This window comes from Podarcis vaucheri (genome assembly GCF_965113315.1).
Source record: "Podarcis vaucheri genome assembly, chromosome: 1".
In the NCBI taxonomy this organism is placed as follows: Eukaryota; Metazoa; Chordata; class Lepidosauria; order Squamata; family Lacertidae; genus Podarcis; species Podarcis vaucheri.
Genome location: NC_138759.1, coordinates 50,175,954 through 50,191,051, shown reverse-complemented (window position 1 = coordinate 50,191,051; position 15,098 = coordinate 50,175,954). Strand labels below are relative to the sequence as shown.

The 15,098-nt window shown below is 44.5% G+C and overlaps 1 protein-coding gene across 2 annotated transcripts in view; it reads right to left on the bottom strand.

Moving 5' to 3' along the window:
* The window catches only part of LOC309534386 (uncharacterized protein), a gene marked incomplete at its 3' end in the record, with an annotated part of 296,522 nt that overhangs the window by 82,923 nt on the left and 198,501 nt on the right, over window positions 1-15,098 (bottom strand). The gene's annotated exons all lie outside the window — the stretch shown is intronic.

The following is a 15,098-nucleotide window of genomic DNA, read 5'->3' as shown; positions in this document are numbered from 1 at the left end:
TGGCCTAATTCGCCCAATTAACCTTAATTTATGGTGTCTCGTGTGTTTATTTATCTTGGTGGGGGGCGGGAACTCGCCACGCAAAGCCACTTCCGGGCCTGCCCCAGGAGGTGGGGTTGCGGGCATCACGCCCTTCCCCACGTGAGCGGGGGCTGGTCTCAGCCCCCGCGAGAGCAGGGGAATCCCATCCGGCCACGCCTCCTGGCCAGCCAATCGGCTGGCTGGAGGGGGCGTGGCTTGCCCTATTTAGGGCCGGAGCGGAGGGGGCTCGCCCTCTCTTCTCCGGCTAGCCCCACGTTTCCCCACCCTCCCTCCCTTTAGTTGGGCTTTAGGTAGGTCTGACTTTGCTATGGGCTTCGGCCTGTCGCCGCAAGGGGCATGGTAGGAATTTTTCCCAATTGGCAATTTCCAGCCTTTTGGTTTTTCGCCTACCTCGTAGCAACTCGTCACAACTCTTCGGCATTGGCGGTAGGCATTGGTAAGAAGGGGTTAAGAGGATGTGTGGGGGGGAGGAACGCCATCACCTCCCCCCAGTGAACGAAGGGTGGTCCGTTAAAGGACTCCGGGGGGCGTGGCCCTGTCCGAAGCCTATGGAGGTGTGGGCCAAAGGCACGCCCCAGAGCGGTGACCCGGGGGAGCTCTTAGCCGACGTGCCTCAGCGGGAGACTCCCCCGATCAGTGTTAACCCTTCACCGTGTCTCCAGCAAATGGGCTGGAGCCGGATAGTCGTTAGGACCAATGCCTAAGCCAATGCCTCTCATTCCTGAATTCAATAAAGTTGTGGCCTAATTCGCCCAATTAACCTTAATTTATGGTGTCTCGTGTGTTTATTTATCTTGGTGGGGGGCGGGAACTCGCCACGCAAAATTAACATTTACTGCAGCAGAAAGCAGGCAAAGGAAGACAGCAAGGGTAAGACTGGTTTGGAAAAGTGCTTACTTAATAATAATAATATATTATTCACACCCCGGCCATCTGGCTGGGTTTCCCCAGCCATTCTGGGCAGTTTCCAACATAATAATAATAATAATAATAATAATAATAATAATAATACAAGCAATAAAACATCAAACATTAGAAACTTCCATAAACATTGTGTAATGCATCAAGGACTGTACAACAGAAGATCCCCAGAACACCGAAGGCCAAGGTGCAAGCACAGGACTTACTAGGTCCCTGCCAAAGGCAGTTGCATGTCGCCATAGTGGAGTTTTACCTTGAATGTCAGAAGAAGCTTGTTTTGCAGTATGATTGGCTGTTGGAAAAGAAAAGTGATGTTTGTATCACATTAGAAGATGGAATGTGATATTTCATGATAGGCTCGTAGTCCTGTGCTGAATTTTCTTTATCGCCAAGAAATATTAAGTGCAAAGGTTGCTGTCTGAGGTGCGGAAGCGGTCCCCCAAACCCTCCCTCCCTTCCATCATTTTGAGCTAAAAAATGCAGCTCCCAAGAATTTATTCTACACTTCTGTGAGTAACAGAATTTAATATTAAGAATGCACAATTCTTAAACTTGCCTTGAAGCTGCCTTCTACACCTTTGATACCTGTCCCTAACTGTAAATTGTGCTGGTGGGCTGTGGTTACTCATTGCTGAGGGAAAGACCCTTTGCACATGATCAGAAGCTCTCTGCTGTGCTTTTACTTCACACCAGGATTTGGTACTGAAAAGGAATTTCTGAGACAGACTAGTGGTTCAAACTAAGCCTCAGGAGGAGTCCAGGTACCATCTTTCAGACAAAATGGATGTCATGGGATTGACTATGTATACTCCACATCTTATAGAATTATGACTCCCATAATCCCGGACCAATGTCTCTGCTGGCTGGGGCTGACCATCAAGGGGGATGCCTAAGTTCCTGTTTCAGAGAGAAAAGTGAGAAGCTGCTTTTGCAGGCAACATTTATTATCATACTGTCTGTCGATGCCATCTAGTGGCTACCGTTATTCACTGCATTTAATGTGTGAATACATTTTCCTCACTAAAGCATTCAGCTGCCAGGGTGCATATATCCACACAATGCTGGAGAATTTTTCTCCTCACGGCAGTGGAGATAAGGAGGAACAAGGAGTACATCTCAATAAATGGATTTATTTCATTGTCAGCAAGGGTAAGAGATAAAGGATTATTGCTGGAGATAAGGAGTATTGCGGGGAGTCTGAAAACAACATGTAATAGTAACTCAGAGCCTAGTTTGAATCATAATCTGTCCTTAAAAGAACCTGTCATAAATTCAAGTAAGTGGATTTAGAAATGATGGGTATCTGTCTATATTACATCTCTGAAGTAAGACTACAAACATAAATGCAATTCAAAATTTGTCTGCTCCCTTTGACTGTTTGCTTCTGGGCATTTGAGAGGTGATTCTGCCATTATTTCCCCCTATACATGCCAATAGTCTGTAGTGAGTGGTCAGGTGTTAAAATCATTTTAAAGGTGGTTTGCCAACTGCATGTCTTGTATAGAGATCTGCCTTATAGTAGGTCACCATTGTTCTGTCTAACATAGTTCTGTTTTCTCTCAAGGACAGTGTCTCAGGTGCATAAAGTGCATACTATCTACAGCCTTTAACAGCTTGGGCCCAGATTACTTGCAGGATCACCATCCCTATATATATGTCTACACAACCACTTCGGTTTGCAGAACCAGCACTGTTACAAGTATCACATAATAATCATTCTGCATTTGTAAGAAATTGATCTTATAGTAAGCCAGCACCTCCACTATGGAACTCCCTGCCTTTTGAGATCAGGCAGGCACCTTTGCCGTATTATTTTCGGTGTCTGCTTAAAACATTTTTGTGTCGTCCAGACATGTAGAAGTTACAAGTGTTTTATCTCTTTTTATCTAATTGGCTTTTGAATGTTTTTAATTACCTGCTATAAAATGGTTTTTTTTATCAGAAGTTTTCATGTTTTATCATATATTTTTGTAAACCACTTGGAGGTTCTCTTACAATCAAGCAGTTTTTTGGTTTTGTTAAATAAATAAAGTCAATTAAAAACTTCCCTAGACAGGGCTGCTTTCAGGTGTCTTCTAACAGTCAGATAGTTGTTTCTTTCTTTGACATCTGATGGAAGGGCGTTCCACAGGGCGGGTGCCACTACCGAAAAGGCCCTCTACCTGGCCTCTGCCCAGACTTGCTGCCAGTCTTGTAGCTATGCAATAGGAAGTGATATGAGACTGGCTCTCCTACATCACCAGTGTACGTATCCAGGTTTGAAATGCTCGGTGTTTCTTCCTCCAATAAGTGGCCCTAGTAAAAGAGAGAATCAGAGCCTAAGCGCCAAAGCTCCTGGTTTAAGACTTGTTGATCCTGACATTCTGGATGGCTCAAAGTACAATCTGGTTGCCTGGAACAAAAGGTGTGTCACCATGATTAACTTTCCCCATAACAATCCATTTTCTCCTCTTCCAGCATCCCTTGCCCCCATCCTACATGAATGCAGTATGAAGGCTAAAAATAAAATAAAAAGGTCTTTCAAGGACAGGAAGCCTTCAATCTCTTACTCTTTTTAAATGGTGATAGGTGAGAAAACTAATATGGTTAATATAAACGTATGCGTGATCCACCAAACCCTATGCGTAGGGGAGTATATGTCCAATAAACACAAAAATGTCTAACTTCAGATGCAGGATATGTAGAAAAAGGCAAACTCTGATGTTCAGAGGTACTGATGGGGCCACTTCAGATAATCGACTTCTTCAGATGCAGGCTCCAGTGCTTTTATTTATTTAGATTTATTAACTGAACTTCAAACATATTATCAGGGTGGCATACAACAAAATATTCACAACACTATAAAATAACACAGCACGACATAATAACCTAAAGCCAGCAACTTGCATGAGCTCTTGTGTCCTCGTGCCGGCCTGACTACTAAGGTCTGCTTCTCATCCAAAGGCTTAAAGGAATGTAAAGTGCCAGAGATTTGGCTTGGAGTTTTGCACAGAGTAATTAGCTTTAGAATCACAGTATTTTAGAGTTGAAAGGTTACTTTGGAGGGCACCTAGTCTAATCCCTTGCGCCGTGGAAGAGATGCATCTTGGATGGCTTTAAGAGAGGATTAGACAAATTCACAGAGGATAAGGATCAATGGCTACTAGTCACGGTGTCCACCTTCAGGGTCAAAGAAAGTATGCCTCTGAAAGCTGGTTGCTGGACTGGGAGAGAGCTGCTGCACTCAAATCCTACTTTCAGGCATCCCAAAGCATCTCACTGGCTGCTGTGAGAACAGGATGCCAGACCAGATAGGCAAGCCGCTGTCTGGTCTGTGAAGGCTCTTTTTATGTGCCAAGCAGATGACAAGAGATCAGGTGATAAGGTACATTTCAAGGGGAATGACATCCAACCTCCATATGTTCATTAGCACTGCAAGCTGCCCAGAGCCTGGACACTGTACACACAGATCATCTCTGTACATGAATTAATCAGCCCCAGATTACATGTCATCATCTGCATGGTGTGACTGTTGATAGCTTTATGTTCCAGGGAGAGCCAAAGCTCAGCGGCAGAGTATCTGCTTTGCACCCAGAAGGGCCAAAGTTCAGTCCTTGGCATTGCCAGTCAGGGCTGGGAATATCCCATGCTTGAAGCCCTGGAGAGCTGCTGCCAGTCCGTGTAGGTGATACTGAGCTAGATGGGGCAGTGCTTTGACTCGGTGTAAGGCAGCTTCCTATGTTGCTCTGTTGGTTGTCCTTTCTGTCAGTTCTCTTCAGATGAGCACGCTTCCATAGGTACTTGGTGTATAGGTTCGGAAGGGGGACAGATCTCATCATTTTAATAATTCAGTTGCAGCAAAGAGCTCCAGTTTCATTCATTAGAGGTTTGTAGCATAAGAAAAAACCTGAACTTAACAAACCAGCCCTATGGTAATGGTCGTGGCATTAGCTGACCCTTTTCTTGACCTGTGGGAAGCCTGCCAATTGCTAGGAGCAACAGAAGCTGATCAAGGGGCTGTTAGCTATAGCCCAGAGGTTTTTAAATATGTTCATGCTGCCAAGAATGCAAGTGGTAATAGCTTAACGGCTGACCCTGATGTTTTAAAAAAATGGTGGCCAGCTTTTGCTTCTTTGTGCAGGGGTCCTAGGTGCAATGTGGGGCCCTGCAACACCCGGCAGAGGCTGATTCAGCCAAGACTTCAGACTCCACCTTGAGAAGGTCTAAATGTAGGCTTAATCACAACAAAGTCTAGCTAGGTTTTATTTATTTTATCCCTCCCCTTTCCCCCAATCCCCTGCTTTGCATATATTCCGAGAAATAATTCTAAAAGCTTTAATACTAGTTGCTGGGAACAGTGGCGTAGTGTGGAGGGTGCAGGGGGGGCCGGCCGCACCGGGCGCAACATCTGGGGGGGCGCGCTCGCACTCTCAGCTCTCTGCCCCTACCTGGCTCACTCACTCTCTCTCACTGCAGTGCTTGCTGTGCGAATCCGATCCGAGCCGCTGGGTCGCCGCCCACTGTGGAGGGGGTGGTGCCAGGCGTGCGGTGCGGAGAGAGAGCGAGGGACTATCTGGGGGAGGGACAGTGCAGCGGCCGCCCAGCGCAGCGCTGAGCGCGGGAGAGAACCACACCAGACCAGACCAGGCAGCAGCAAGAAGAAGCTGGCAGCGGCGGCAGGTTAGGGGGCGCAAATTACTTCCCTTGCCCTGGGTTAGGGGGCGCAAATTACTTGCCTTGCCCCGGGTTAGGGGGCGCAAATTACTTGCCTTGCCCCGGGTTAGGGGGCGCAAATTATTTGCCTTGCCCCGGGTGCTGACAACCCACGCTACGCCGCTGGCTGGGAACCACAGTTGGGCCGAGTGCAGTTGCACACATTCCCAGCTTTCAGGCTTCCCAGAGTCATCCGGTTGGGAACAGGATGTTGGCCTAGACGGGCCACTGGCCTGATCCAGCAGGCTTGTCTTATGTTCTTATGCTGCTCACCGTTTTATGACATTTTGGTTGGCCCTAACAAGTCCCTATTGTGAATTTTTGATTTTGTCTCTTATGAACCAACACAACTTCCTTTGCATTCTATATCTCATGGTAAAACCATAAACGGCTGTAACGGTTGTTTCTTTCTTGGTGAGCTGGCTGTTTTTGGTTGTCTAGATTGGTGTTGTTGTGAGATTCACAACCGTCCCTGAACTACCTGCTCAACTTTCTAAACAGATTATTACAAAAATGCTATAAGCCTCCAGCAAATAAAATACTTTCAAAATCTATCTTCATTGTCGTCTGCACAATTACTTTCTTCATTTAATTTAGAGTGACCCCTTTGATACAAGATAAATGCTCTGTAGAGCGGCCAAACATCCCTGCTTTCCAACCACATTACCCAAACTCTTACTCTTAGGCGCTTGAAACCCATGATCAGAATAGTGATGTGTGGCTGCTTTTGCTGGGTTGTTCTCTCTTATTTGCCACAAATAGAAATTGACTCCATACAGGCTCCAATGAACTTCCCATTGCTTGGCAATGGGGAGTTTGAAGCACTATTAAGCATTTGATACTTATACCCTGCCCTTGCTGTTTGACTCTCCTGCATACCAAAGCTGTAGCACTTAGCAACATGAAATCCTATCCTAATTAGCTTTCATTTAACAATACCCTTTTGTACGCAGTTAGAATGTCAACCACCTCCCATTGAAGGGATGCAAGGGAAAGTAACACAGTATTTAAAGTACTGGGTCAATGTTTCTAGACCTTTTGCAAAGTGAATAGCCCTGCTGATGTATTTTGAGCCTACAGAACCCGTCTTGAAAACTAATTACTGGATTTACCATAAATAAGGTGAGACTGGATTGGAAGCCTAAGGGACTGTTGTCCAAATGCAGCCTGTTCTGCGGCGGTCAGGCTCCTTTGGGAATCTCCAGCCAGCATTCAGTCACATAGAAGCTACATGTCAAGTACTTCTTCATATGACAGGTTTAGTATTGTGAAACAGGCAATTTTCAGGAACTGGTGCATGAAACACAATGTGGGAACTTGGGAAATGAAGCAAAGTGTCCTTCCACATATAGGTCCAGTGACAACATCGTCTGCATCAAACTTTAATTTTCACCATCTGTGACAGAAGTGTGTTGATCTGTCTTCCCCCTAGGGTTGGATCTTGATTGCTCCTAGAATTTTATGGATCTGAAAGGGTTTCAGACTGGACTGTGGGGACTTCCTGTCTCTTATCTAGCAGATCAATGGAATAAAAAGCTATTACAGGTGATCGACACAATCATGTCTCTGTTTGGGTTTTGAGATGCTGTAGGGATATTAACTAAACAGTACACCAAACGTTAGACGTTCAGTGAATGCTAATATAAACTGCTAATAGTTCTTCAGGTGATGATGATGCAGCAGCGGCCAGTAGGAAATGTCTATCCTTTTCTCTAGTCCAGGGGTAGCCAAGGTGGTAGCCTATAGATTCTGATGGATTCCAACTCCCATCAGCTCCAGCTGGCATGGCTGATAGTCAGGGGTGTCTCGAGGGCACCACATTGGCTCCCCTGCTTTAGATGTTTAGAACAAGGCCATAGTAAATACTGGCAAATAATAATAATAATAATAATAATAATAATAATAATAATAATAATAATAATAATTATTTATTTATACCCCACCCTCCCCAGCCAAGGCCGGGCTCAGAGCGGCTTACAAGCAATAATAAAAACAAGATGAATGATTACAACTTAAAAACAAAAATAAAATACATTAAAATAATGGAACATTAAAATATTAAAATGTAGCCTTATCGCAGGAGAAGAAGGAAAAGAAAAAAGAAAGAGAGGGAGGGAGGGAATCAAATTGTCTCCAAGCCAAAGGCCAGGCGGAACAACTCTGTCTTACAGGTCCTGCGGAAAGAAATCAGATCCTGCAGGGCCCTGGTCTCATGAGGCAGAGCGTTCCACCAGGCCGGAGCCAGAGTTGAAAAGGCCCTGGCTCTGGTTGAAGCCAATCTAACTTCCTTAGGGCCTGGGACCACTAGGGTGTTGTTATTTATGGACCTTGAGGCTCTCCGTGGGTACGAGGGTCCTAGGCCATGAAGGGCTTTAAAGGTCAAAAGCAGCACCTTAAATCTGACCCTGTACTCCAGTGCAGCTTGAAAAGCACTGGGTGAATATGCTCCCATGGCAGAGACCCCTTGAGGAGCCTCGCTGCAGCATTCTGTACCCGCTGGAGTTTCTGGGACAGCTTCAAGGGCAGCCCCACGTAGAGCGAATTACAGTAGTCAAGCCTGGAGATGAACGGATCACTGTGGCCAGGTCGGGGCGGGAAAGGTAAGGGACCAACTGCTTGATGCGGCGAAGGTGGAAAAATGTCGCCTTGGCTGTTGCTGTAACTTGTGCCTCCATGGAAAGGGAGGCGTCAAGGATTACACCCAAACTCTTAACGGAAGGCAATGGCACTAATTGGGCCCCCGCAAGAGAAGGGAGTTGGTCCCTCATCCCCATGCCATCCCGACCCAGCCATAGGACCTCTGTCTTCGAAGGATTTAGTTTCAATCGGCTCCCAAAAAACCATCCAGCCATAGCTTCCAAGCATCTGGTCAGTGTGTTCGGGGCCGAGTCGGTGTGGCCATCCATCAGCAGATAGAGCTGAGTGTCGTCAGCATATTGGTGACAGCCCAGCCCAAAGCTCCAGGTAATCCAAGCAAGGGGGCGCATAAAGATGTTAAAAAGCATCAGGGAGAGAATTGCGCCCTGCGGCACTCCACACACCAAGGAGTGGCGCGACGACATTTCCCTCCCTAGTGCTACCCTCTGTCCCCGACCAGAGATAAAAGAGCACAACCAGTTACGGGCTATGCCCTGTATCCCCACGTCTGCAAGGCGGTGGTCCAGAAGATCATGATCGACCATGTCAAAGGCTGCTGACAAATCTAAAAGGATCAGCAGTCCTGACCCGCCTCGATCCAGTTGTCTACGGAGATCATTTGTTAGGGCAACCAGAGCCATCTCCGTCCCAAAACCAGGACGGAAACCGGACTGAAATGGATCTAATGCCGAATAATGAAAAAATAATGAAAAAGAGGAATAAATTTTGTAATTTATCAACAACATCAACTTTGAGATCTACAATGAATACTATAATTCTGGGAAGACTCTTATTCTGGGTGCTTCAAAATTGCGGTGGGAACTCCTGTGTTTACCATATACAGTGGTACCTCAGGTTACATACGCTTCAGGTTACAGACTCCGCTAACCCAGAAATAGTGCTTCAGGTTAAGAACTTTGCTTCAGGATGAGAACAGAAATCGTGCTTCAGTGGCGCGGCAGCAGCAGGAGGCCCCATTAGCTAAAGTGGTGCTTCAGGTTAAGAACAGTTTAAGGTTAAGAACGGACTTCTGAAACAAATTAAGTACTTAACTGTATGACATGGTTGTTCCCACTCAGCTTTTCATTCAAGAAACAAAAATTTTGTTTGCAGCTGTACAAACTAACAGGTTACCTATGCACTTACAGATCAGTCACTCTGCCTTCACATACCAGGAAAGTCTCGGATTTCAGAGTCCTTTGAACATATGCTGCTAGGGGTAGTTTCCATCTCAGGCCCTCAGGGAAGTTGTTTACAGCACATTGTACTCATTTTCTTTCTTGGAAGTTGTGACCTAAATTCTTTTCCGCAAACCACCTTCCCAGCTGATTGTGCTTCATTCTAGTGAATAATGCATGTTGTCCTCCCTGGCATGTCAGACAGCATTTGCATCAAGATTCTTAGCAGTTCAGAATAGGTCTCCTTTTCCTCTGACTTCTTTTCTCTCTTCTGTAGTTTGTGTGCTTCTCTCAGATTTTAAAGGAAAGCTTGTGTCTTCCAAGTGGAACAAAAAAACAACAACCCAAAAAACTATTCTCAGGGATCATTCAATTCTCCTTAAAGGGAATCTCATATTTTATATAACAGAGATTCTATTTGCAGCAGGCTTGCACATTTAATAGTTTATGAGATTTGCTCCATAATTAAAGATGCAAATTAGTGACCTCCTTCTGGGTCTTCCTTTTCAGCACTGCACAACTTACAAATTTTGCATCACTTCTCAGCCCTATGCTGCTGTACCTGAAATAAACTTTAGACAGACATTAGTCATAGATAGACATTCATTAGCCTCAGATTTTCAGTTTCCCCAGCCAAAGGAAACAGGAAACAGCAGCTGGGAGAACAGTTTACATTTCACTTGTGGAGTCCACAGTTCAGTTATGGACTGTGGCTTGCCGTTATAACATCCCCTGGGGCTGCTTGACCATACCCCAAAATTTTCCTATCTCCGTGGCCCTTTCTTGTGCCAATTCTGCTTGCCTGGTTAATTATGACTCTTGCTGAGACCAGTTGCCCTAGCTCTGATGAACCTACCTAGCAGCTGCATATTAACCTGGTAAGATCAGGTACGATTCAAAGACAACCTTGCATGTTAGTCCTTATGTAGGTAAGGAAATAAGTAAGATACTGCATTGAGTTAGATCAGGCTTCCTCAACCTCGGCCCTCCAGATGTTTCTGGCCTACAACTCCCATGATCCCTAGCTAGCAGGACCAGTGGTCAGGGATGATGGGAATTGTAGTCTCAAAACATCTGGAGGGCTGAGGTTGAGGAAACCCGAGTTAGATGCTGTTATTTATTGCTGTTGTTTTTCTGCTGCTATTTTTATTATTATTGGTGATGATGATAATGAGGCAACATAAAATTCTGTCTCATATTGTTGCTTTTATCTTTTATAATGCTTTGGTTTTATGAAACATTGTCCTTTATATTCATGGAAGCTGCTAATTGTGAATAGCTGGAAGGCGTTTTTTTAAACATGAAATTTCTTTATTAATAATGTATATTCCCAAAACTAACTAAGACCTCATACATTTGAATATATAATCAAGTCTTCAAAAAGGGAAGCTCAGATGATCCTGCTGCGGCAGTATGTTATCCAAAAAATACTTTTACCTTTGTGAGGCCACAGAACCAACAGGTGTTAATGGATTGCCTTTCTTTGCTAATGCCTAAAGGTACTCTTTGAAGAGAGCAACATATTTTCTCATATTTCCATGATTATTTCACTTAGATGCCTCATATTCCCCAAGGCTGAATCACAGGCTACTGCAGCCCTCTGACAAGCTGATATATCCCAGCATCGACACAATGGATATTGATTGAATGAATTTATATACTGTCCTATACCCAGAGGTCTCAGGATGGTTCACAGAATAAAATCAAAATATAAAACCACAAAATACATAATAAAAATAAAATCAACGCAACGCCGCCTCCCAAATCCATTTTAAAAGGGTGAAGGACGTCCTCCTGAAAGGACTGCCATAAGGAAAAACCACAAAACAGGCTGATTTGAATAGCTGGAAAATCTTCAGAGATCAAGACCTATTTCGTATGTGCTGTAAAAACCTATTTATGTTTTAAAATGTCACAAGCAGTTTCATATCTTCTAGAGAAAGTCTCATGTATGAACTGGAACAGAAGCTGGACTCCTACATTTACTTCCTAATGAAGTAAATTCATTTCTGCTCTAGACCTGTCATTCTGGGAGTCACCAGAGAGAAGACTTCATTAGCCTTTGGTTCTAGAGAGCCAGAGAGATTACAGTTAAGTGTTGTAACAGATTGAAACCCAGAGGTAATAGCACCATCATCTGAATTCACCAAATGAAATGAATGATATTCTCAGAGAATATATTTGCTTGAAGAAGACAGTATAGTATACCTGAAGGAGCATCTCCACCCCCATCGTTCAGCCTGGACATTGAGGTCCAGCTCCGAGGGCCTTCTGGCGGTTCCCTCACTGCGATAAATGAGGTTACAGGGAACCAGGCAGAGGGCCTTCTTAGTAGTGGCGCCCACCCTGTGGAACACCCTCTCACTAGATGGCAAAGAACTATCTGACTTTTAGAAGACATCTGAAGGCAGCCCTGTTTAGGGAAGTTTTTAATGTTTGATATTTTATTGTGTTTTTAATATCATGTTGGAAGCCGCCCAGAGTGGCTGGGGAGCCCCGGCCAGATGGGTGGGGTATAAGTAATATAATATTCTTCTTCTTCTTCTTATAGATCTGCAGAGCCATTAAACCATAAGGAAGGCTTTCCTAGCCTAGTGCTATCCAGATGATTTGGAAAACAACTTCCACCAGCTCTAGTCAGCATGACTGGTGGGAGCCATAGAAGGGCACTAGGATGAGAAAGGCTGTCACAAGGTCATGTGACCAGCAATATAGTGTACTGACTGCCACAGTGTTTAGACTCCACCAGATGTGGCTGCACCATTTCACTGAATCGTGGAGTCTTTCTTCTAGACCTGTTTGCTTGATCAACCACATGGATGCCTTAGACATACAAAAGGGGAAACATTTCAAACTTTTCCCCTGTTGAACACTGTAAGGAGGAAATTGTCATAAGCAGAACTGAATGCCCTGAGCTTGTTGGACTCTTAAAGAAACAAAGTTTGCATTTCCTCCTTACCAATCCTGTACAGTCTGATATTCTGTATATTAAAAAGTTTCACAAAGACATGATACAGCTCCAGTTTTGCCTTTGTGGGAAGTTTCTGCTAGAAAAAATTGCCCTGAATTTTCTGCTGCTCCGAGAAGGGAAAGTGTGGAAGGGCCATAGCTCAGTGGCACAGCACATGCTTCGCACATGAAAGGTCCTTGGTTTAATCACTGGCATTTCCAGATAGGGCTGGGAGATACTCCTGTCTAAAATCCTGAAGAGCCACCCACAGTCTGTATGGAAAATACCAGACTAGATGGGCCCATGGTCTGACTCAGTATAAGACGGCTTCCTATGTTCCTATGGAGAACAAAACAATATCGCAGCCTTTCATTCTGACATTCCCATAAAGAGTAACAAACAATTCCAGGCAACTGCCATAAGCTCAGGACTTAAATCTGGGAACTTCTTGATCATAAACATCTTAGCAAACTGAAGGCCTTGAGACTTCTACAGAGCCCTCACTGGACTGTCGCAGGAAGCAGCCCCTCCTCTGTGGAGATCACCCCCAAGCGATGAAAGAGAGGCACCCCACCCCTAGGTCACATCCACATCATGCATTTAGGAAACATTTAAAGCACACAGCTTCCTCCTAAGAAACCTAGGACTGGTAGTTAAGGGTGCTGGGAACTGTAGCTCTGTGAGGGGCAAACTACAGTTCCTAGAACACTTTGGGAGTAGCCATGTGCTTTAACTATGGTGTAAGTGTGACCCTAGTTCCTGTGAATGTCCCTTCCTTTACCCTCAAATACCAGCAACTCCATTTCAGAGATTCCTTCTTAGCCACCCAATTCCCAAGGATGAGAGCTTTCTTCGCTGCCACATTCCCAAGAAATATGGGACTAGTGCACTAGTCAGGACCAGAGGATTAACAGAGAGCTGATAGTCTCCAGGAAGGTGCATCAAAGGCCACACACCTCCCTGTAACAGTGTTCATCCCTCTATAAACTACTGACCAGACATGGACCTATATTTAAGGTTATTGTAGCTTGTAGCCAGTTGCTCCATGATCTGTCCTTGGTCCTGATGACTTGCTCTTGGGATAGTAACTGACTCATACCCGCTTCCCACTAAATGAGAACCTCCTTGTTCCGTTTTAGACTGGCAGTATGTTCTGCTGCTCTGCCTGTCCTCTGAGTGGCATCTCCCTGCAGGCCTTGCCCTTAAACAGGAGAACAAGCAGACACCTCCCCATATTTTCACAGAATTGATTCAGGAGCACAGCCACCACAGCATTGCCCTGTGTTTACATTGCATTTGTTATAACAACTACAGTGCACATATGCTCCTCCTAGCCAGCTACAAAGAGCTGCAAGCTCTTTTGATTATGAAGGGAAACAAGCATCTAGATTGCACTAACAGCAGATGAGGTTGAAAATCTGGTCCTGGACTGTACCGTTGCAGGCAGGCACTCATATGACCAAATGTTCTTTTGTTTATTTTTATTTTTTTTAAGTCCTTGAAATAGAAAGGTAAATGTCAGTGAGAAGTCTAGGTTAGATTCAATGACATCTAGTTTTCTTTGTGCAAGGTTTCTGTGTGACTGCAAAACCACTCTACTGCCAACACATAAGTGATTAGAATATGAAATGTATATAATCATTCCTTTTAAGCAAAGACCTACCACTTGGTCCATGATACTTAGCTAAGAAAAAGATTGGAGATTAGAACTCTTCTTTATGACATGTTGATGTGACATGGCACTGGGGATGCTTTTTATCTCTAATTTCAAGTAGCTGGAATAGAGAGATTACAGTGGTCAATTTCTAGTTCAGACTGGTCAGTCACCTACAAAACAGAACACAGCAGCTGCTAATCAACAACTGCAAACTCATTTACACATAATTTCATATTGGAGTAACTGGGCAACATTTTTCAGAACTTGAATAGCTGGGTTTTAGTTGCAGCAAAGGGTATAGCACAAGAGTGTCAGTTCAGCAAAACAGATGGCCTGGAGTGAAGGTAATATTTCCTTTAAACAGCCAAATACTTTTCTAAGAGTAAATTACTTGGAGTGCAGGCTCCCATGGAAGTCTCTACCCAAATCCTACTGAAACAACTTGAATGAAGGAACTGAGGGGGTGCTTATCAAATGTGCAGATGATGCCAAACTGGGAGGGGTACCTAATGCAGCAGAAGCCAGAATCGGGATTCAAGATAACCTTAACAGATTGGAGAACTGAGCCCAAACTAACAAAATGCATTTCAGTAAGGGCAAATATAAGGTTCTGCACTTAGGCAGGGAGAACTAGCTGCACTAATATAAGATGGGGAACACCTGCCTTGCCAGAAGTATATGTGAAAATGATCTATGGATCTTTGTAGACTACAAGCTTAACGTGAGTCAACAGTGTGATACTGCAACAAAAAAGGCTAATGCTATTCTAGGCTGCATCAACAGAAATCATGGGAAGTAATAGTAATAATAATAATAATTTATTATTTGTACCCCGCCCATCTGGCTGGGTTTCCCCAGCCACTCTGGGCGGCTTCCACAGAAACCAAAAAACACTAAAATATAATACATTAAAAGCTTCCCTGAATAGGGCCGCCTTAAGATGTCTTCTGAATGTCAGGTAGTTGTCCATCACCTTGACATCCGATGGGAGGGCATTCCACAGGGCGGGCGCCACCACCGA